Raw genomic sequence first — 24,226 nt, 5'->3', positions numbered from 1 at the left:
TCCATCATATCCAGAATTACACTAATATGGGGATTTTGTGTTTTATTTTTATTTACAAAGCTTTTCATCTTTGTGAAACATTCCTAAATATACATGTGGGAATGGAGGAAGAAGAAAGAAGCCAAGACATTAATGGGGATGGCTTGGACGCTAGCTATCCCCAAAGGTATAAAGGGGGCTGCCCAAGGCAGCCTTCAGACATTAGCAGTTGGCACGCAGGCGAGTTGCTGCTTCCTACAAACAGCGAGCAACTGCTTACTACTCAGAGGGACGTGGGGTCCCTCCATGGAAAAGGACCTCATGTCTTAGACGCCTGGCGGGTTGGCTTAATTTACCAGCCTGTTGGGCTTTATAATATTATGTATACATCTATACAATTATATATATATATATATTATACTACGCACACATATATATACATATATCACACACATACACACACATGCTTATAGCCATATGTAATTAAACCATTTGACCTACTCCTTCACCAAATAATTTATTTTTCAAAAATTAAGTTCAAATTTATTCCCTTAAACTTTCAAAATAATTTAAGGTGTTACGCACTTGATCAATTAAATTGTTCTTAAAATTAAATTCAAATTTATTTTCTTAAATCTTTAAATATACTAAAATATTTTAGAAACATTAGATATATGTTATTTTTGAAAACACAACAACAATCAATGGTAATTAGCCAAACTTCAAGGGAATTTGCGAAATTTACTCTTTTTATAAAAGTAAAACAACTTATAATGAAACCATATTTATCACTTACTTTTAATATTAATAAGTGCAACATCTCAAGGATTGTCTAGTATGAGCTTTTTAGTTAGTTTCTGTTGTACCATGGAAAATAAGTTGAGAAAAAATAAAAATTTTTAAAGAAAAAATAAAAACGCTTGCGGCAGTGTGCCATAAGCCCACTTGTGGCAAGGGCTTTGTGGCAGTGTGCCGCAAGCCCCCTTTGCGGCAGTAGTTTTGCGGAAGTGTACCGCGAGCCCCCTTGTGGAGAAGGTAAAACCTTGCGGCGAGACCTTGTGGCAAAGAAAAAATCTTGCGGCGAGACCTTGAGGTGAGACCTTGTGGCCAAGGCAAAATCTCGAGACGAGACCTTGTGGCGGAGGTAAAACCTTGCGACGAGATCTTGTGGCAAAGGAAAAATCTTGCGTCGAGATCTTGTGGCGAAGTGAAACCTTGCGGCGAAACCTTTGTGGCAAAGGTAAAACCTCGCTACGAGACCTTGTGGCGAAGGTAAAACCTTGTGGAGAAGGCAAAACCTCGCGAGGAGACCTTGTGGATGAGGTAAAACCTTGTGGTGAGACCTTGTAGCGAAGGCAAAATCGTGCGGCGAGACCTTGTGGCAAAGGTAAAACCTCACGGCGAGACCTTGTGGCGAAAGCAAAACCTTGCGGTGAGACCTTGTGGCGAAGGCAAAACCTTGCGGCAAAACCTTATGGTAGAGGTAAAACCTTGCGACAAAACCTTATGGCGAAAGCCAAACCTTACAGCAAGACCTTGTGGGGGAGGTAAAACCTTGCAACGAGACCTTATGGTAAAGGTAAAACCTTGCAGCGAGACCTTATGGCAAAGGCAAAACCTTGTGGTAAAACCTTGCATCAAAGACTTGTTGTACCCACACACCTCGAACATGGTTCATTCAACAAGCGACACGTTTCAACACCAAGCATTCTTGAGAATTGTTCCCTATAAATACCTAGCTACAGGACATTGAAAAAGACTTCCAACTTCGATAAAATCTAAACACTTTGAATACACATTTACTGTTTTCGTGAATAGTCATTAGGATTCGAGACTAACTTTGGCATCAGAGGGTCTTTACAGGTGAAGATTCTCGTGAGCCTTCTAACCCATTTTTTGAGCATCAGCAGGGCCAAATCCTTACGGCGAACCTAGCGGCAAGACCTCGTGGCAGAGGTAAATCCTTGTGACGAACTTAGCGGCGAAGGCAAAATCTTGTGGAGAATCTAAAAGCTTGTGGCGAGACCTCGTGGTGAAGGTAAAACCTTACAACGAGACCTAGCTGCGAAGGCAGAACCTTGTGGCGAGAGCTAGTGGCGAAACCTTGTGGGGAAACCTTGTGGCGAGAACTAGTGGTAAAACTTTGTGGCGAAAGAGCCTAGTGGCGAGGGCTAGTGGCAAAATCTTGTGGTGAAAGAGTTAGTGGCGAAGTCTTATGGCAAAACCTTGTGGCGAGAGCTAGTAGCGAAGCATTGTGGCGAAACTTTGTGGCGAAAGAGCTAGTGGCAAAGTTTTGTGGCAGAACTTTGTGACAAAATCCTTATGGCAAGCATCCTAGCAGCAAACTCCCTTGAAGGCAAACCTTACCCGACAACAAGCTCGAGTGGACCCCACATCACAAATTTTAATTATTGTATTTTGACAACAACAGTTTCTCTCATTAAAGTTAGTAGAAAAGGCAAAACATTTAGTTATTATTCTATAAACAACTTTTTGACTAAAAAAGCTTAACCTATATTTTGATCTTCTAGTAACATCTGAAAAGAAGCTTTTGATTTTTCAAAAAGTCAAAAATTCTTTAAAATAAATAATTTTAATATTATTGAACCAAACACCCTGAAAACTTTTTGTAATTAAATTTCTTAAAAAAATTCATAAACTTAATCTTGAACTCTATTTTGAATCACACCGAATAAATTGTCAAATTGTTAAACATTATTTTTAAAATATTATTTTTATAACATAACAATACTGAACAATCCTTTAAACCTTAAACCTAAACTGAGATGGGGTGTTTACGGTCATTTAAACTGTTGAGTAAACTATTAAGTTGTTAAAGTTTTGATTTGATGAGGAGTAGGAAAATTCTAATTAGTGATGATGACCAAAATAGTGTATTAGGCTTAGTAAATGAGTATAAAATTAATTGAGTAATATATAAAGATCGATTGAATAAGTCAATGTTCTTAATCAAGTACTAATTTGTGTTACTTGAGTAATAAAGTAATATCTCATATTAGGTCAAAATGTTCGTTCTCTTAATCGAGTAAAGACCTCATATAATCGAATAATTTTGTAATATAATTCCTGTATTCAAGTAAAATCTTTTTATAATCGAGTAATTCTATTGCTAAGAAAATCCTTAAGACTAATTCAAAGTAGGCATGATATGTTTATCTAGTATATCCTATTTGTAATCAAGTAGACATAAGGTGTATAATAGATAATCGATTACAAATCTTAGTATATTTGAGTAAAAATCAAATGTACTCAACTAAATAGGTATTTGTATTCGAGTTGATACTACAAGTTTCTGACAAAACAAAATGAATCGAGTATTTAATTCTTGTAATCAAGTAATGATATATTTGTACTCGAGTAAATATTTTTTATAATCGAGTATATATCCTTCAAAAATTGGTCAAGTCTCTAGATCATTTTTGTCATCGAATACTTGACATGTTAATCGAGTAATGGTTCATGTGTACTCGACTGCTTTTTCTTTTTAATCAAATAGATATCTATCAAAAATATGCCAAGTGTCTAAACCATTAATTTAATCGAATACTAAAATTGTTAATCAAGTAAAAGTCTTAGTTTACTCGAATAAATATAGCTTTCTAATTGAGTATATATTGAAATTTTCTATATCAAAAATTTAATCGAGTGAAAAATAGTCGATTAAACTCTACTTTGTACTTGAGTAATACTTGACAGAATTTGAAAAATATAATCGTTACAGAGCATTAAATACAATATGTTTTTAATTTTCAAAACATTAAATGCTTTTCAAACAAATTGTACATGGATTTTGATATTTATAACTAAATTTTGAGATGTTATAGAGACAAAAAGTGTCAATTAAGACACAAAGAACATTTTCTCACCTTGATAGATAGCTCAACAAAAGCATTAAGAGGCTGTTTGGCTTAGCATTTTTTATTGAAGCTTTTAAGCTAGTTGGCGGTTAATATAAAAGTTGTGTAGCGTTTAAGTTGATAACGAGTTTGGATAAACGAGCTTTTAAGCTATTTGTTAATACTTATGTGTTTGGTTTGTAAAAATTAATAAGCTGTTAGAAGTTGACAAAAAGACTAAAATAGACATGATACTAAATAATATAATTAAAAATCATAAAAATACTATTTTCGATCAAAAAATTATAAATTAATTTCTAATTAATAAAATACTTACAATTAAAGTTAATAAATTATACATAATTATTAAAAAAATAATAATACAATACTTTATATTTATTAATTTAGGTTTAGTGCATAAAAATAAAATTATAAAATTAAATAAGATTATTTAATTGATAATTAAATAAAATTAATAATTACAAAGGCATCAAACATTTCTTCAAAGCCATTGAACTGGAAACCAGAATCCAAGGAACTGGAAGCAGAAAGAGGCGGTAATGGAAGCAAAGACGGTAATGGCGCGACAAGGGGGAGATCCACCAGCGACAACAACGGCGACGCTGGATCTGGAGAGGAAGCCTGGCGTCTTGCGATGGCAGATCTGGAGAAGAATGAGGCAGTAGGTAATGGCACGACCCGGATCTGGAACGAGGCTGCTTGCGGCGGCCTAGCTAGACGAGGGTGACGACGATGGCAGTATGGAGGAGGGGCGACGGCTACGACGATGGTTATGGAAGAGCAAAGCTTCAAAAAAGATGATGGGAGAAGAGAGCTTTGGGGAGAAGAAGGATCCGTATGTAAATATGGAAAATATTTGAGGGCATTTTGATATTTTTCTTGGTCAACCTAGTAGCGTGTTTTGGCAAAGCTGGGGGGTACCAACATTTGCTAAACACTGTTACAATAGCGTATACGTGATGTAGCTTTTACGCTTATTATTAATCCCAAACACCTAACCATCAAACGCTATACAGCTTATCAGTTGCAAAATAGCTTATACGCGGTCAAATCGCTAAGCCAAACAGCCTCTAAGTAACAAAACACTATATAAAAGAGCTAAAACCTGAAGAATATAAGGATGTTGTGAACCAAATCTCAAGTATTCAAAAGCCTTAAAAAGTGCTAGTTCACATTTATCAAGAAGAAAAAGAGAGATTGAGTTTATTTTTTCATGTTCTTTCATCTTTTTGTAAACACAAGAGAATAGTTTATAGATCATGGTCATTCTATATCTTCTCTTGTATCTTTTATTCACAATTTTTGTTGTGATCCTGTAAAGGTTAAGTCTATTCTTGTAAAAGGCATTGGTTGTGACTGATTGTAACGCCCTGGTTTCTCGGGCGCGTTATAACTTGGACAATTTTGGAATAATAATTTTTTTCCTTTCAAACTTAAAGCTAAATCATATCAATTTTCATATCTATTCCAAAATTTTCATACATTTTCTTGAAAAAGAATCATTATACATATTAAATGCGGAAGCAAGAATCGAACCTGATATCTTAACATTGATCATAAATCAATTCTTACATCTTCATTAACCATAAGGATATACATCAACATTTCTCAAAACTTCAGATTTCAAAGTAGCAGAACTTAAATACATGATCTACATAACATACATTTCATTCATCATTCAATTCATCATGCACTTTGCTAAGTTCCATTTCATGCCTTATTCATCTTCGTATCTGCTACAATCTCCATCTGAAACGGTTGAATATTCCAGGGACAAAGCCCAAGTTAGATGATGAAACATCTAAGTAAGGGCACAAAATATTTTATCATGTATGTATGCAATGTCTTACTTCATTGTAGGGGTCAACTGCACATTTCCTACTACTCTTATTTTTTACAGCCACCTTTTTCGAAGCCGGGATGTATGGGTGCACCATTAGTAAAGTAGCGGCGTCAGTTCGTACTCCTAATGGACAACATGCATGTGATCAATAATTTCAACATGTACATATGCATTTCATAGTCATGTCATGTATGCAGTCTACGTGATGGATACATATCAGGGCATGCCAATATGATGAAAACATTCTTGAGGATCGAGTTTTTTAAACATAAATCACTTAAAAATCAAACATTTTCCATAAAACTAAGTCCAGTGGAGAAGTATCACTTACATTTTCAAGCTTATTGGGCTACCTCAATATTCACACTCGTCTCGAAATTCGTGCATCACCTCGATTTGCGTGCCAACCTCAAAATTTGCACAAGTCACTTCAATTTAAGCCTCAAAGCATCCTAATCACCATATTTATTAAATAAGCATTAAAACATATTTTTTCATAATTTTTTGCATTTTCTTTATTTTTCTCTCTATTTCTTCCTATTTTTCCTCAATAAATCCAAACTAAATATTTGTCAAATATTTCCTCGAATATTTCACTATGAAAATTCATAAAATAATATTCTTGAATTTCTAAAATTTTTTAGAGAATTTTACTTACCTTAACTTAGCCTTTTAAGCTTTCTCGATATGCGTGTCATATCCTTGAAATGCGTGCCCGAACTATTTTTCTCACCAAAATCTCCAAGATATTACTGAAATATAATTTCCTATTTTTCAAAATTTTTTTAGCATTTTTCCTATTTTTCTTCCCTTTCTTTTCTTTTTTTTTTCCTTTTTCTTTTCTTTTTTCTTTTTTTCTTCTCCTTCTTCTCCTCCTCCTCCTTCTTCCTCCCAGCGCGACCTGCAACTCTCGTGCACTAGCTAGCGGCTACCGCCACTTGGCCCTCCATCGACCGCCTCGGCCTCGTCGGACCTTACAGCTGCCGCCAGCATGGCCTTCTGCACCGCGGCCAGCCTCTCTGCTTCGAGTCGGCTTGTTGGAGCTCACAACTTCGTTGCTTCTAGCCGATTCCCGAGCCTCCACCGAGCATGAAGGTCGTCCCTGCACCTTGCTGGGCCATCGACTTGGTCGCTGTCGGTCGCCCCAGCTAGCTCGAGCTTGCTGAAAGCTTGCGCTCGAGCTGCCATAGCCGCGCCTCCCTTCCCCTCTCTCTTTCTTGCCTAGCCCAAGCTCGAACTCTCTCTCTCTCTCTCTCTCGCATTTCTCCGCCTTCCCCAAGCTTCCTGCCCCTACTCTCTCTCTCGACCATTTCTCTCTGTTGCGAGCTCCCTCTACTTCTTCCCTATTTGCTTCTTCCCTCTCTATTTATAGGCGATACACCACACACCCAATTGCCTTGGCCATCCCTCGACCCATCCTTAATTGCGTGCGAAGCTTTCCAAACTTGCAGAGGCGTGGCCATTGCGTGCCTGGGTTGGATTACAGAGGCATGGCCTCTCCTATACGCATACATATATATATAATTATATATTACACTATTAAATTATATATTTAAATTAAAGAAAATTACACATAAACCCCAATTTCCTTTTTAATTTCACTTGAGCCATTTCTTTATTGTAATTATGCCCTTTGCATTACAATACCGAAAATCCACAATTAATAACTTCAAAGTTACTCGATAATGACGATTTCACCCCAGTGTTCTCATCAGGCTGTCGTTTCATCTCGAAACCACTGAAGGGTTGCTCACTACGCAAAATCGGAGCCCCCCTAGGGTTCCGTTGATTTTCTGGGAGTCCCCTATGATAATTCGGTTTTGCAACCTAAATAGCAACTGTATTTTAGATGTACCGAAAACCGTTTCCGATCCGATTTCTTTCGATCCCATAAATTCTATCTCGGGATGCTTATCATCGCTGTATCATTTTCCTTAGACAATTTCACTCAGAGGAATTCCCTACAGTCGATTCAATACTTATAACTGCTATCAAGCCAATTTTTCGATAATCTAAACTTGCTTAAATTACATGACAACTTCATACAAACATGGGGTATTACACTGATTCTATTTAAAAAGCCATTGATTGTAAAGGTTTGTAACTGACCTTATTTTAAAAGTTACTCAATTAAGTTGGTTTGACAAAATCCTTAGTAAGAAAACAAGATAATAGAGTAAACATAATCGAACCACTATATATCTTGTGCGCTACATTATTCAGTTTCTTTTTACTTTAAAGCTTCAAGTTATTCAGTTTCTTTTTACTTTAAAGCTTCAAGTTACTTTTCACAATCACATTTTAATATATTTAAAATACCCTCATTTAAAAATTCATTTTTACCCTTCTTATTACATCTACTTTCTCTCTCAATAAGTCGCTTGTTAGTCGCCATACACGACCGGCTATTCACCTCAAAAACGATGCAACCCGTCGGATACGATGGGACGAAGACAGAAAAATAAATGCAAATATAGCCATGGAGTAGAAGAATAATGGCGATACATCCAAATACATACATAAACACACATATGCATATACATATACCTATACATACATATATATATATACAGAGTCATAGAGACACACATATACACACACATATAGCTACTTTCGAATGCATAAACACACACATATAAATATACACAGGCAACGGCCATACCCGCCGACAGTAACCATACCCACCAACGGGAGCCATGAAGGCCGTTCCTGAACCTTTGGGTTCGGGGGCTTCAAGGCGCCCTGAACCCTAGGGTTCAGGGGTGGCTTGTGTGTATGTGTATATATATGTGTATCTATGTGTATATATATATATATTTGTGAGTGTCTACGTTGTGTATGTGTACGTATATATGTGTTTTTGATTATACAGACTTCCTAGTATTTGTAGATTTAAGTAGTTGAGGTTTGAAGATATGTTTGAGAGATGAGTGAATGCGTGATTGTAATAGTAGAAGGGGGTATTTTTGAAATTATTTGCTGTACAGCGTTATTAATGTAACTACAAAAAAATAAAAGGTAAAAGTAAATTTTTAATGGCTGCGAGTAAAAAAAAAAAAAATGGCTGCAAATAGAATTTTCCAAATATCGTTTGGTCCATTTCTCTCGCAGCTTCCGGAACTGCCCTACGCTCTCCTGCTCACCGTTCTCTCTCTATCGCTCCACCGTCACCATCATCGTCATCTCTCCTGAATCAGCCAAAACATGGCGGCGCGGATAGCTGCGGCTCGTGGAGCTATGGATCTATCTCGGCTCGGCTCTCCCAAATCGGCGGCTTCCACTAGTCGAGCTGCCAACTTGGTCCAGCGGCGGTAACTTTCTCTTCTCTCCACCCTAACCAATGAGTCTATAACACGTTAGGGTTCACACACACATAAGGAATAAACCCATTTCCAGTTTTGGCTTGTTAATGGCTACGCACTATCTATTTGATTCAGTTATTCTGATCATGAAATGTAACATTTGAATGTTTGCGACTAGGCCTTCAAAGATAACTGCTTGGATGGAATAGTTTAATTTTCCAGTTGACTGATTCGGAGTTTGTAAATTCATGATGATATTAGTCAAGATTTTGTGTATCACACAGAAAAAAGGGTTTGATTGATGTCCCCGTTTTATATTTAATACATGTTTCACTGAGCTTCAAATTTGATAAAAGGATGATTATGTAGACTTTTGGGTGCTTCCTTTCTCTGATAAAGCGCACGAATTGTCCAATTTATATATGTTTAGGTTTGAAATTGGCCAGTCAACTAAACAGATCAATGTCTAGAATAGGTAGCGCTGTTTCATTAATATTGTATTTAATTGACAATTTCAATGCTTATCAGGAAAATATGTTCAATATGGTGTTGAACAATTTGAAGTTCTTTAGACATTTTGTTCCATTGTCTTTATTGGTGAGCAAGTTTGTGGTTACAAATGTGTGAGGACCCTAGGATTATGATAGGGTAATTCTGTCTTTTGCTTAGACAATGTAAGGTTGTTATGCTATTGTACCTAGACTGCTACTCAAGTTGTACCTTGGCAGTTATTTTGTGCCAAGGAATAGCTATAAAAGCTATCCTAACAGAATGAGAATGGGACAGAAAAGCATATTCTCTGAAACAGAATCCTCTCTCTCTCTCTCGATCCTTCCCTTTCTCTTGCATCCCTCTGTTCTTCTCTCCCTCTCTGCATCCTTCTCCCAAAGTTCCTAAAATCTACTCAAAATTACCTGTGAAGCCCAAAGGGCTTGACAGTTTGGTATCAGAGCCGAACGTTCCTCAGCTTGGATTTTTGGCAAACTCGGTTTGGGTTGTATTGCGATTGACGTGATTTGGGCTGTCGGAAATTGTGTTCCTAAATGGACGTTTGAGCCGAATGCTGTTCCTCATGAGATATAACCGCGGCCAATGGTACGCAGATGAAGCAGATGGAGTCACAGTTGTTGAGTGTTGCAAGCGAATGCCTTTGTGTCGGAATTGAAGAATCGAGTTGGGTCAATGGATGGTGCTATTGGTTAGATGCGTGAGGATGTCAGTAGCTGATACGACCCTAGGGTTTGGCTAGGGTTTAGGAAGTAAATTGGTAAGAATTAGAGGAAGAAAGAGCAGAAAGGGAGGGAAAGAGAGAACATAACAGAAAGAATGGTGGGAGAAGAGAGAAAACCGAGGGAAAGCTAGGAGAATTGAGAGAGGGAAATGGTATTCAATTGTTATTCAAAATCCCTTTCTCTAACTATGCTACTCTCTTTATAGGCTTACAATTGAAGGAAATAACAGAAAATATAACCAATTACTCTAACAGCCTTGCTAACTGTTTATACAAGAGTTAGTTATTTTCGCCTAATCTCTAAACTTCTACAATTAACTCTGCAACTTATACACCATGGATTTCCCCCTAATTACAATCATATCCTTAGGGTCATGACAGTAGCCAAATTCGCGCAGAGGTTGGGTTGATGGAAGAAGCAGTGGAGAAGAAGTTTAGCTGCTTCATTGGACAAATGCACGTAGACATCAGCGATCAAATCTACGCAGAAGTTGGAGTACTATGCACTGAGTTCGGCAACCAATTTCGCATAGAGGCAGGAGGTTTACGCGTTAAAATAGACGGTTTACGTGATGAAGTCGGGAATCAGACTTGGGAACGGATACAAAACTTCATGGTAATGTTTGCGGGGGCAGAATCAGGTTAGAATATTGTTGGACTTTCCTCCTAGGGAAAGGTCCGATCCAATCCTTCCTACTTTTGGACCATCCCATAGAGCGGCAGAGTCTTTGGATTTTGAAGTAGAGCTTATTGCCAATGGAGAGATCTTTGAGGAGTGAGCTATGGGAAGAAGACCGGGGATACAGGCTATGTCAACTTAGCCTCAATTCCCTATGCCTAAGCTCGATCTTCCGATGTTCGAGGTTCAGAATCCACAGTGGTGGATAAGGCTTTGTGAGAGGTTGTTTTCGTTATATCATATATTGGAGCAACAGAAGGTGGTACTAGCTTTAGCATATTTGAATGATGTAACAAAGTCTTTGCTTCAAGGTTGGAGTAGGTCACAAGCAGATAGAAATTGGACGGATTTTGTGGAAGGATTTTGTGCTAGATTTGGTGATCAAAACTTGGTCGACGTAGTGGAGGAATTTAATAAGTTGAGACAAGAAGGCACTGTCCAACAATATCAAGTAAAATTTGAGGAATTCAAGTCCTTAATGATCAATTTAAACTCGGGATTACTTTGTTTCAAGCTTCATCAGCAACTTGAACGAAGAATTGAGACCAACCGTCAAAATGTTATAGCCAAGATCAGTCCAACAGGTTGCAGAAAGTGAAAGGTTGTAAGAGATGATTGTGGACGCTATTATGAGGAAACTAAAATTTCCCATGAGAGGACAGTAGACGGTGATGAATAGAGGAGTGCGGAAGGAGATGGTGAAGATGGGTCAAACCTAAAGAGTACCTATTGTACAATCTACAACAAATTTGAATCAGCCCATAGGAGGAAAATCTGGAATTATGGAGCAGAGAAGACAGGCAGACCAATGTTTCAAGTGCGAAGAAATATATGCTCCAGGACATCAATGTCGGAAACAGTTGTTAATGTTGGAAGGGGATGAAGAAACAGAGGAAATAGAAGAGATTTAGGAAGAAGAAGAAGTGGATGGATCGAGTAATGGTGCGATTTCGTTGCATGCCTTGCGAGGCTTGGTTAATAGTAAGACCATAAAAGTGGAAGGGAAGGTTCAAAGTCATAGACTTATGGTGCTAATTGATAGTGGAAGCGCCCATAGTTTCTTGGATGAGAAGCTGGCCGAAAGGTTGGGGTGCAAGGTGTTTAGCACACAGCCATTGACAGTGACTTTGGCAAATGGGGAGAAGATGATTAGTAGGTCTGCTTGTGAAAATTTTCAGTGGGAGATGCAGGGGGGAAATATTTGTGACTTAAGTTGGGAGGATGTGATGTTGTGTTGGGAGTTGATTGGATGCAGACTATTAGTCCAATAAGCTTCGATTTGAACAAGCTAGAGGTTACCTATTACTAAAGATGGGAAGTCAATAACATTGGTTGGAAGCCTAGAAGCAGGCTCTTGCAAGGTGATGACGTGAAAGGGGCTGCGGAGGTTGCTGAAAATTAAACTGGAGCAAGTGGCACATCTTTTCTCGCTGCAGGCCACTGATGACGGGGAAGATATGCAGCAGAGGAGATGATAGTGATTGAAAGCAGCCAAGATCGGCCTATTTGGCAGGTACATGAGATTGATTCTTTGCGTATACTTTTGAATGAGTATAGGGATCTCTTTGCAGAACCCACATCGCTACCTCTCCAACAATTATATGACCATTGCCATACCCCTAAAACCTAATTCAGAATCGGTCAACATTTGATCTTATAGATATCCACCCAAACTAGGGAATGAAATTGAAACCTTGGTGAAGGGCATGCCTGCAACAATCAATCATACAACCTAGCCATAGTCCTTTCGTTTCTCCAATCTTACTTGTTCAAAAAAAAAAAAAAAAAAAATGGTTCATGGCAATTTTGTGTTGACTATCATCAACTAAATGCCATAACCGTCAAGGACAAGTTTCTCATTCCCATAATTGAAGACCTACTAGATGAACTTAAGCATGCTACTTTTTTTCCTAAGCTAGACCTAAGAGCAAGTTATCATCAGATTCGAATGAAACTAGAGGATACTCACAAAACAGCCTTCCAGACATATCAAGGGCATTATGAATTTAAGGTCATACCCTTTGGCCTCACAAATGCCTCATCCACCTTCCAATCCTTGACGAACCATGTCTTTACCTAAGGAAATTTGTCCTTGTTTTCTTTGATGACATCCTTATCTACAACCCTACCTTTGCTGAACACCTCAATCATTTAAAATCTGCATTTGAGATCCTTAAGCTCAATCACTTGTATGTGAAGAAATCAAAATGTACTTTTGCTCAAGGACAAGTTGAGTACTTGGGGCACATTATTTCAGCTGAAGGAGTCAGCATTGATCCAAAAAAGGTCACTGCTAGGTTGGAATGGCCGAAGCTTGTTAACGTGAAGGCTGTGAGGGGATTTTTAGGGCTGATTGGATATTATCGGAGGTTTATACTGGGATTTGGAGTCATTAGTAATCCCTTGATAGAACTGTTAAAGAAAGACAACTTTCAATGGAACCCATGGCCAGAGGAGGCCTTAATAAACTTAAAGAAGGCAATTAGTGAGGCACCTGTTTTGGCCTTACCAGACTTTAATCAACCCTTTATTTTAGAGACAAATGCGAGTAATGTTGGGGAGGGAGGTGTTCTCATGCAAGAGGGCTGCCCTATAGCTTTCCTTAGCTCCCTACATGTGGGACTAAGTGTATATGATAAGGAGTTATTGGCAGTGTTGATGGCCGTTGATAAATGGAGGCGCATTACTTGGAGGGTGGTTCCTTTGTTATCCACACCAACGATGAGAGTTTGAAGTTCCTAGTACAACAAAAGTTGCAGACACAATTACAAAGAAAGGGGATGAGTAAATTGATGGGTTTGGACTATATTATTCAGTATAGAAAAGGGAAAGAGAATGTGGCTGTAAATGCTCTCTCTCAGTGTTTTGAAGAAGGTAGGGTGGCAGCCATCACTTCAATCATACCTGATTGGTTACAAGAGGTGACAGCTAGTTATACACTAGCTGAATGGTCGAAAGAGTTGTTGGAGCAACTACTCATTGATCCTTCAAGTAGATCGGGATACACAATGACTAATGGGCTGATCCGATTTCATGGTAGGATAGTAATAGGGGATTGTGAACAGCTGAAGTCCAAACTTCTGCAAGCCTTGCATGGAGTCACCAGTGGGTGGGCACCCAAGCATACGAAATGCCTATCACAAGGTAAAGCAACTGTTTTATTGGCCAAACTTAAAGAGGAGTGTGAGTGAGTATGTGCTGTCCTGTGAGGTGTGCCAGAGCTGTAAACACGAAACAGTGGCAACACTAGGGTTATTACAACCTTTGGAAAGACTGTCATAGGTCTGGGTATGCCTATCCATGGATGTCATAGAAGGATTACCAAAATCGGAAGGCAAGAACTATATCCTTGTGGTGGTGGACAGATTCACTAAGTTTGCCCATTTTATAGGTCTATCCCACCCTTTTTCAGCTCAAGAGGTGGCAGGAGTATATTTGGATTCGGTGATTAGTTTGCATGGGGTGCCTTAAACCATAGTCTCTGATAGAGACAAGGTCTTCACCAATTTGTTGTGGCAAGAATTGTTTAAATCCTTGGGTGTCAAACTCCATATGTCTACGGCATATCATCCGGAGACTGACGACCAAACAAAACGAGTGAATCAGTGCCCAGAAATGTACCTACGATGCTTTTGTTTTATATGGCCTAAGGCCTGACACAAATGGTTATCCTTAGCACTGTGGTGGTATAATTCATGTTACCACAACTCCATCAAAATGTCCCCCTTTCAGGCCTCGTGTGGTTTTAAACCACCACTACTGCCAGCCACCTTAGAATTCACATCTGTAGCCGCTGTAGATGACTATTTACAGCAACAATAGGAGATTTTACAAGTGCTTCGGAAGGAGTTGGCCATGGCTCAACACAGAATGAAACAATTTGCTAATTGTAGGTGAAGTGAAAGGGAGTTCTTAGTGGGTGATCAAGTTTGTTTGAAGTTAAGACATTCCCACCAAAGGGCTATTACTCACAGACCGATTTCTAAACTAAGTCCCTAAGTTTTTTGGTCCCTTTCCCATGGTGGCCAAATTTGGACTGCAGCTTATAAGCTCTAATTGCCTGCCAATTCTCACATACATCCTGTCTTTCATGTCTCCTTGCTCAAGAAATGAGTGGGTACCCAACCGGTTGATCCTACTTTACTTGCCTATGTACCTGATGCTTCTCTACCAGTGGAACCAACCCTCATCTTGGATAAGTGGGTAATTCACAAAAAGGGGCACCTATCACTCAAGTGCTGGTCCAATGGGCTCACCTCCATCCGGACATGAACTTTTGGGAATACCTACCTGATTTGCCCCAGCAATTCCCTAAAGCAGTTCAACTTCTTTCCATTTCTTGAGGGCAAGAGGGTTATGATAGGGGTAATTCTGTCTTTTGCTTATACAATGCAAGGTGGTTATGCTATTGTACCTAGATTGCTACTCAAGTTGTACCTTGGTAGTTATTTTGTGACAAGGAATAGCTATAAAAGCTATCCTAACAGAATGAGAATGGGACAGCAAATCATACTCTCTGAAACAGAATCCTCTTTCTCTCTTGATCCTTCTCTTTTTCCCTCATCCCTCTGTGCTTCTCTCCCTCTCTGCATCCTGTCACGAACCTGTTGCTGCTACCTTTTAAATTTTTGCTTTTAGCATAGTTAATTTTCTATTACATTGTAATTGATTATTTCTGTTAGTATATTCCCGTTCCAGCTAACATTCGGTTAGGTGTCAGGCCACGTGTAAGGCCTGAGGAAAAGACAAGGAATTTGTTAAGGAGATGGACAAAGGTAATCGGTTGTAATCGCTTGAATGGCGAGATTCCCCCCACTGAGCGAGTATATTAACTCCTCCTCCGATGGAGAGAGGATATCGAATGATTAAGAACTTTTTTCTCCATTCTCCCTCTCTATTCTCATATTCTCCTCCCTAATTAGCCATTATGTTTCTCTTTCCCCCTCTTGCTATTTCTGTTCTCCCTTGAATCACACTGATTCAAGGTGTTTCTCTTGTCTACTGTGACAAATTGGTATCAGAGCTCGATTCTGGGCCAGGATTGTTCTAGCTCATGGCGGAAGGAACTCGCATGAAAAACATGGAGACTCAACTGCAACAGGTCAGCTCGTCCACGGCCGAGGTCCAGAGATGAGTAGACCAGCTCGAATTGGGAAATACTCGTAACCACGAGGCGATCATGACGATCAATCAAAAGCTGGACGGAACACTGGTTCAACTGCGCGAAGAGATGGCGCAGATGAGGGAAGAACTGGGTAACCAGTTTCAGCAATTCATGTTGATGTTTACACGAGAAAACCCAGTCAGGACATGGGGGAATGGAACCTCTCTTACGTCATGATAGGGGACTAAACAGGCTTGAAACTCCTGATATGGAGAATGGTCAGGACACGGGGGAAGGAATAATGCAGGATAGGGGACGTGACGAGCAAGGACATCACCAACAAGCAGGTTTCCCCATGCCTCGGATGGAGATACCTGTTTTTGAAGGTGACAACCTCGTTGGTGGGTGCTGAAGTGCAAAAGAATGTTTAATTGGTATGACATACCAGAGGGTCGGAGAGTTGCCTTGGCAACTGCCTACTTCGATGATGTCGTGGATGCATTGTACCAAGGTTGGGTTAGTGTGAGGGGTCAGTCTATGTGGGGAGAGTTCATTAAGAAGCTGTGTGAGAGATTTGGGAAACGAAGTATGATCGACATTATTGAAGAATTTAACAAACTCAGGCAAGTGGGTGAGCTAAAAACCTACTTGAAAAGGTTCGAGGAGCTGCGATCTCTCATGAGTAGTCAAGACCCGCACTTGTCCGAAGCATATTTTGTGTCTAGTTTCTTGAGTGGCCTCAATGACGATTTAAGACCAATGGTTAAAATGATTCGACCCCGGACGGTGGAACAAGCAGTGGAGAGTGCCAGGTTACAAGAGATGCTAGTGGAGGCCTTGATGAAAAAACAGAGGCAACAAATTAAAACTATGATGGCAGGGCCCTCCCACCAAGGCGGGAGAGGAGTAGGCCGTGAGTGAACAGGGGGTAATACTAGAATGAGGCCCCCAACGATGTCCCAACCAAGTGTTAGGCACAATGACCAGTGGCGACAGCCTGGACTGTGCTTCAGGTGCGGAGACAAGTATTTTCTAGGGCATCAATGGAAGCGCCAACTTCTCCTTTTGGAGGGAAATTTAGAAACACTAGAAGAAGAGGAAGGAGATAGAAGTGAAGAAGAGGAAGAGTCTGGGAATGAGAATAATGGTGAGATATCATTCCATGCCTTGAAGGTAGTGACCGACAATAAGATAATCAAGGTGGAAGGGAGAGTGAAGGACAAGGGCTTGCTGGTCTTAATAGATAGCGGAAGCACCCATAGCTTCCTGGATGGGGAAATCGCTAGAAAGCTGAAGTGCCCGCTCTCTAATACCCAGCCCCTTAGTGTGATAGTAGCGGATGGGGGTAAGATGTTAAGCAATTTGGCTTGCTATGGGTTTAAGTGGGAGATGTAAGGAGAGGGGTTTGAAGCTGATCTTAGGCTGTTGCAACTAGGGGGGCTGTGACATGGTGCTTGGGGTTGATTGGATGAAAGGGGTGAGCCCCATAAGTTTCGACTTCAATAGGATGGAAGTCTCATTTGATAAAGGAGGAAAGATGATGACATTAAAAGGAGGAAGGAAGACTGGGACATGCAAGCTGATAGCGGGGAAGAGGCTGCATAAAGCCTTTAAGAATAACTGGAGCAAGCTGGCTCAATTATTCTCAATGGTAGCTGCGGACGAAGGATGGGAAAAGCTAGCGATGGGGGAACTAAACGTAGTTACCTGCAGCCCACAAGGAAGAATTGACTAGGTATACTCTCAGCACCTTATTGATGAACTGCTTATTGAATTTGGGGACCTATTTGCTGAGCCCAACACCCTACCACCTTCTCGCAACCTGGACCATTCCATCAATCTCAAGCCAAATTCCGAACCTATAAACATCAAGGCCTATAGATATTCGCCAACCCAAAAAATTAGAAATCGAAAAAATGGTTAGAGAAATGTTGAACCAGTCCTTCATAAAGCCCAGCCATAGCCCATTCGCCTCACCAGTGCTCTTAGTTAAAAAGAAAGATGGGACCTGGCACTTTTGTGTGGATTATCGCCAATTAAACACCATAACCATAAAGGACAAGTTCCCAATACCCTTAATAGAAGATCTCATGGATGAACTACACAATGCAACCATATTTTCCAAGCTGGATCTTCAATCCGGTTACCACCAGATCAAGATGAAGCCTGAAGACACCCATAAGACTGCTTTTAGGACCCATCATGGGGACTTCGAGTTCTTGGTGATGCCCTTTGGGCTCACCAATGCCCCAGCCACTTTTCAGTCTCTTATGAACCAAATATTTGAACTATATTTGAGGAAGTTTATACTAGTCTTCTTTGATGATATTCTTGTGTATAGTCCCTCCCTTGACCAGCATTTAAAGCACTTGAAAACTACCCTAGAGGTCCTTCGATCCAATCAGCTGTTCATCAAAAGGTCTAAGTGTTCTTTCGGCCAAAGCCAAGTAGAATATTTGGGTCATCTAATCTCTGGAGAAGGGGTGAAAACAGACCCGAGGAAGATCGAAGCTATGCTCAATTGGCCCAAACCTACAACCCTTAAGGCATTAAGAGGATTCCTTGGTTTAACCGGCTATTACAGGAGGTTTGTAAAAGGTTATGGGGTGTTGAGTCGGCCACTAACATAACTATTGAAGAAGGGTAATTTCAAGTGGGGAAAGGAGGCCGAGGAGGCTTTCCAAAAGCTCAAGGAAGCAATGGGAACAGTCCCCACTCTAGGGTTACCTGATTTCAACGAACCCTTTACACTGGAAACTGATGCATGTGGGGTAGGCATTGGAGCAGTTCTCCTACAGAGGGGTAGACCGCTGGCATTTTTGAGCCAGGCCCTACGCACAAGGCATTTGGGGTTAAGTATCTATGAAAATGAGTTCTTAGCAGTGCTGATGTCAGTGGAGAAATGGAGGTATTATTTAGAGGGCAGTAGATTCATTATTAAAACAGATCATGAGAGTCTCAAGTTTCTATTATAGCAAAAATTACACACTCAACTGCAGAAAAAAGGGATGGCTAAGTTGATGGGGCTCGATTATTCGATACAATATAGGAGGGGCAAGGAAAATGTGGTAGCTGATGCCCTATCAAGGCGCCAAGAAGAGGGCAACACTTCAGCAATTACTGCGGTAGTGCTGGCATGGTGTCAGGAGGTGATTGATAGTTATGCTGATGATGAGCAGATGAAGAAGATGTTAAAAGAAGCGGTGGTATCTCCAAGAAGGGCTAACGGCTACACCTTAACAGAAGGGCTGTTGAGATACAAGGGGAGGATTGTAATAGGGAATGGAGGAAACCTCAAACAGAAAATATTGCAAACTCTACATGAGTCACCAGTGGGTGGGCATTCCGGTATTCAAAATACCTACCTGAGGATTAAGCAGATATTCCACTGGCCTAACTTGAGGAGTGATGTCAAAAAGTTTGTGTTAGAGTGCGATACATGCAAAAGGTGCAAGCTGGAAAATGTGGCCTACCTGGGTCTCCTACAATCTCTGCCTTCTACCAGACAGAGCTTGGACTAGCGTGGCCATGGACTTTGTCGAAGGAATGCCTAAGTCAGAAGGAAAAGACAGTGTGATGGTGGTGGTGGACAGGTTTACCAAATTCGCTCAGTTTATTGGGTTAGCCCACCCTTACACGGCCAAGGAAGTGGCTCGGTTGTTCATGGACAGGGTTGTTTCCCAATATGGAGTACCAGGAACCATTGTCTTAGATTGTGTGTTTACTGGCCGTTTTTGGCAAGAGCTCATAGGATCAATGGGAATACGGCTCAATATGTCAACAGCCTACCATCCACAAACGGATGGGCAAACGGAACGAGTGAATCAGGTACTAGAAACCTACTTGAGATGCATGTGTATCATGCAGCCAAAGCACTGGCATAAGTGGCTCCCCTTAGCCCAATGGTGGTATAATTCCACATATCACTCAGCCTTAAAGATGTCTCCCTATGAAGCATTGTATGGGTTTAAACCCCCGCTGCTGCCAGCTGTAGGAGGGCCCTTTACAGAACTATCAGTGGATGACCACCTGCAACAGAGGAGGGAAGTGGTGCAACAACTAAAACAGGAGTTGGCCTCTGTTAGGAACAGGATGAAACAATTTGCGGATAGGAAGAGAAGCGACCGAGAGTTTGAGGTGGGCAAGCAAGTATACTTGCGGCTAAGGTACTAGCATTTGAAGTCCATCAGCCAGAAGCCCGTCACTAAATTAAGCCCCAAGTACTTTGGCCCGTTCACCATAACAGAAAAGATAGGTAAAGTGGCCTATAAACTTCAGCTACCGGAAGGTACTAACATACACCCGATTTTTTATGTATCTCTCCTTAAGAAATCCATCGGGACCGAACAAGTCAATTCAGCTTTGCCAACACTACCTAAGGGGAAGGAGAAGGATGATCAGAAGGAGCCGAAGGCTATCATAGATAGAAGAGTGATTTACAACCAAGGGGTTCCCCTCATTCAAGTTTTGGGCGAGAGGGCACTCACAATAACACCTGGGAGTATCTTCCAAGTCTACTGCAACGTTTCCTAGGAGCTGCAAGCCTCCTTAACGTTTCTTGAGAACAAGAAACATTTCAAGGGGGGAAAAGTTGTCACGAACCTGCTGCTGCTACCTTTTAAATTTTTGCTTTTAGCATAGTTAATTTTCTGTTACATTGTAATTGATTATTTCCGTCAGTATATTCCCGTTCCAGCTAGCATTCAGTTAGGTGTCAGGCCACGTGTAAGGCCCGAGAAAAAGACAAGGAATTTGTTAGGGAAATGGACAAAGGTAATCGGTTGTAACCGCTTGAATGGGCGAGATTCCCCCCACCGAGCGAGTATATTAACTCCTCCTCCGATGGAGAGAGGATATCGAATGATTAAGAACTTTTTTCTCCATTCTCCCTCTCTATTCTCATATTCTCCTCCCTAATTAGCCATTCTGTTTCTCTTTCCCCCTCTTGCTATCTCTGTCCGCCCTTGAATCACACTGATTCAAGGTGTTTCTCTTGTCTACTGTGACACATCCTTCTTCCAAAGTTCCTAAAATCTACTCAAAATTACCTGTCAAGCCCAGAGGGCCTGACAAAGTGCTCTGCTACTTGATAAATTAATTAAAGTTTTAGAGTTTTGCCCTATTAACATGAAACTTAAAAGTGGCAAAGCATGGATTTTATCACGTGAATTGGTTGGAGAAACAATATATTGCCTATACTTTATTCTGAACTTCTGAAACATGTATCTAAGGCCACCTTTGTTGGAACTGTACAATTGGGGTAATTCATGGGATTACATATACCATGTGACTGAAATATCTCAATGGGATTATTCGTACTGTGTTTCCTTGAGGTGTGAGGCAGGATTAGAATTAGGGAAGGAGAAAAATATGGACTACTATCATTGGCTAAGTTGGGATGGTGAACTAGCCCAAGGCATGCTACCTTAATTCTTAACCTATGGTTGGAGGGTTGTGATTAATAACACATTGTACAATGAATCCCCCATTTTGGGGATTAGGCATCTGGTCTGGACTTTAGTTGGGATGGAGTTTCCTGTCCAAAACATGGGGACTTGTGAGACCAACATATTGGATCTCCAATCTACCTCCTAACCCCCCAAATGATATCTTTTGTAGCAAATTGGGTCATAGTGATATTTTTTGTTGCTTTTATTGCAGATCATCACGGACCTCCAAGGGTGAATTTTTGGCAGGATCCTATGAACCCATCTAAATGGAAAGAAGAGCACGTGAGTGTTACTTTTACTTGTTTTCCTTTTGATGGCACATGATATAATTTGCAGCATAATATCTAGGTTTTGAATTGGAATTATCCAAAATTTTATTTGGCACTGGATAGATCTTCTGCAGCTAGTTTACTAGACACCAATTTCTGTTTTAAAGTATAACAATGACTCTTAATTCGGATTCCATATTCCATGCTTGATACTTAGGTAGGTCTTCCTAACAAGCATGGAGGTATTACTTATATCAAGCTTCAAACATGTTTTTGGGACACTTCTTGAACATTTCCAAATGTGGCTAGGCACCTTTCAAAATGTGTCATCTTACTTTTTATTTTTACTACTGGATACTTAATAGACACTTGGACAGATGCTTTATTAATGGAGATACTTATGTCCATTGTGAGATTTTGTGCGTGCATCACCTAGAAATTAGAACCATATTGTTAATATAAAAAAGATAAATTAAAAAGAAACTGTAAAATAGAAATAGTTTATATTTATATTTATTGGGGCCCCCTCAGTTAGAAAATTTTAACAAGAGGAAAAAAAAACCCCACAAGTCTTAATCCCCCAAGGTTTGTTTAGAATTTATGATGTTTTTGTTTGACGAGTTTTACATTAGTTGTTGGGTACATGAAAAAGTAACCTTCCTTTACCCAAGTTTCGAATCAGCTGTAGTTGAGGGAATCTCTCAAATTCTCAATACACTTAGTTCAATTATTTCTTCCCTTGTAAGACATGAGTTATTTTTATGCATATATATAAAATATATACTGACATCTCCCTTGTCTGCCATGTCCTAATATTTTTGAAAATTATAGCATCGACATGTTTGTGTCTATCTGTATCTCTTAGGCTATTTTTGACAAAAAAATAAAATTGGCATATCAAGATCTATCCTTAATACTTGCTCCAAAATTTATGATAGTTGCATGGGGATATAGTATACTTGCTCAAAGTCACTGCAAGAGTATAACTTATATGAAAAGCCACTATATGACTCAGTATTTATGTTATCAGCTATGGATGGATTTAGATGTGGATGTGCGTCAGGTGTTGTATCTTCTGTTTATCAGTGACATCATATCTATACTGCTGATTTTGGAATAAAGGTCCTTTCAAAGGAGATACTATCCAATTATCCAACAAACTTTGTTGGCACTTGGTCACAGCTAGTATGTGCTGTCTTCTAGTTTTCCCTATTGATGGTTCATGAGAATTTTCAAGTCTAATTTTGTTGGCCAAAAATTTGATAAATCAACAAAGTGAACTGTTTGTAAGGCAACCTAGTACAAAAGCTTCCACCCTTATAGGGTTTTAGGAGGACAAATGTAAGCAGTGTCCTATGTGGAGAAGCCACGTCCATGAAAGTGAAAGGTTCTTATAAATCTGATATATTTGATTATTTTTACTTTTGTGTTGCTTCCAATTGTAGTTTATCCCTTCCCATGTGAGAGTTTCCATCTAGGTGATTATTTTACTTTGCTGATGCATTTGAAATAAATTTGGGGTTTAGTTGGTGTTATTTTATCTTATAATTTTCTTGCCATCAACCAAACTTGCATGCAGCATGATAAACTCTAATTACATACATACAACATATCCAGCCTTTATCCCACTATGTGGGGTCGGCTATGTGGGTTACACCCCAATAAATAGTTTGTCTAGAATTCATATTTAAATCCGACTAGGTTTTACGCTAGCTGTCGGCTACCTAACGCAACCCTCCTCCTTTATCTAGGCCCGGGCTTGGAACCGGCAGTGGATAACTCTAATTAATGCATTCATAAAAAATTAACCTATTGATATAACACCATGCATTGTGTACTTTTTCCAGATTTGGTACCAACATCATTGACATTAATATTACCTTGAATCCTAACAGCCTTTCAGTAATTAGTTGGTCAATTTGATCCACAAGTGCTGAACTTGTAATCCACACCGAGTACTGTCCTTGCATGCTCATATTGAGGTCTTATATTTCCAAACAGAGGTTCTTGGAGAAGCTGTGCTAGGATTTAGCAGACTGGTCTTTCTTAGATTCAGCAAGTGGAGTGCTACTAATACACTAACCTTATTGTTAGATCTAATTTATGATTGTTTAACAATTGTATGATTGTTCAACAATTGTTGTGTTCTATTATCTATCTTAATTCTTTTTTTGCATTGTTTTATCTTATGTTATCGATTCTTTTCACTTCCACTGCCTCTTTCTTGTCAGTAGGTTTGGACCCCCTAACAAGTAACAAACAGGACCCTGGTCGATTATTTTTAACGCAAATTCGAAACTCTTTTATGTTTTGCAGTTTGTGATAGTCTCTCTAACCGGCTGGGGCTTAGTTTTCTATAGTGGTTACAAATTCTTCACAGGAGGCAAAAAGGAAAAGAAAGAAGAGGTACTTCAGTTCTATGAAATATTAAGATCCACCTACCCTGTCAGATTGGCAAAGTCACCCTCATGGTGACAACAGAATCAAGGTC

General features: G+C 39.8%; 1 long non-coding RNA gene across 1 annotated transcript; it reads left to right on the top strand.

The window, feature by feature from the left end:
• The first annotated feature begins 8,795 nt into the window (after positions 1-8,795).
• Positions 8,796-24,129, top strand: LOC127812124 (uncharacterized). Its single transcript, XR_008025823.1, has 3 exons — positions 8,796-9,011; positions 21,678-21,748; positions 24,052-24,129. It is a non-coding gene; the product is annotated as an uncharacterized LOC127812124 (long non-coding RNA).
• Positions 24,130-24,226: the final 97 nt, after the last annotated feature.

The sequence above is a fragment of the Diospyros lotus genome, chromosome 10 (genome assembly GCF_014633365.1).
Source record: "Diospyros lotus cultivar Yz01 chromosome 10, ASM1463336v1, whole genome shotgun sequence".
Classification (NCBI taxonomy): Eukaryota; Viridiplantae; Streptophyta; class Magnoliopsida; order Ericales; family Ebenaceae; genus Diospyros; species Diospyros lotus.
Note: the sequence above shows the minus strand (reverse complement) of the source record. Positions and strands in the feature narration are given on the sequence as shown.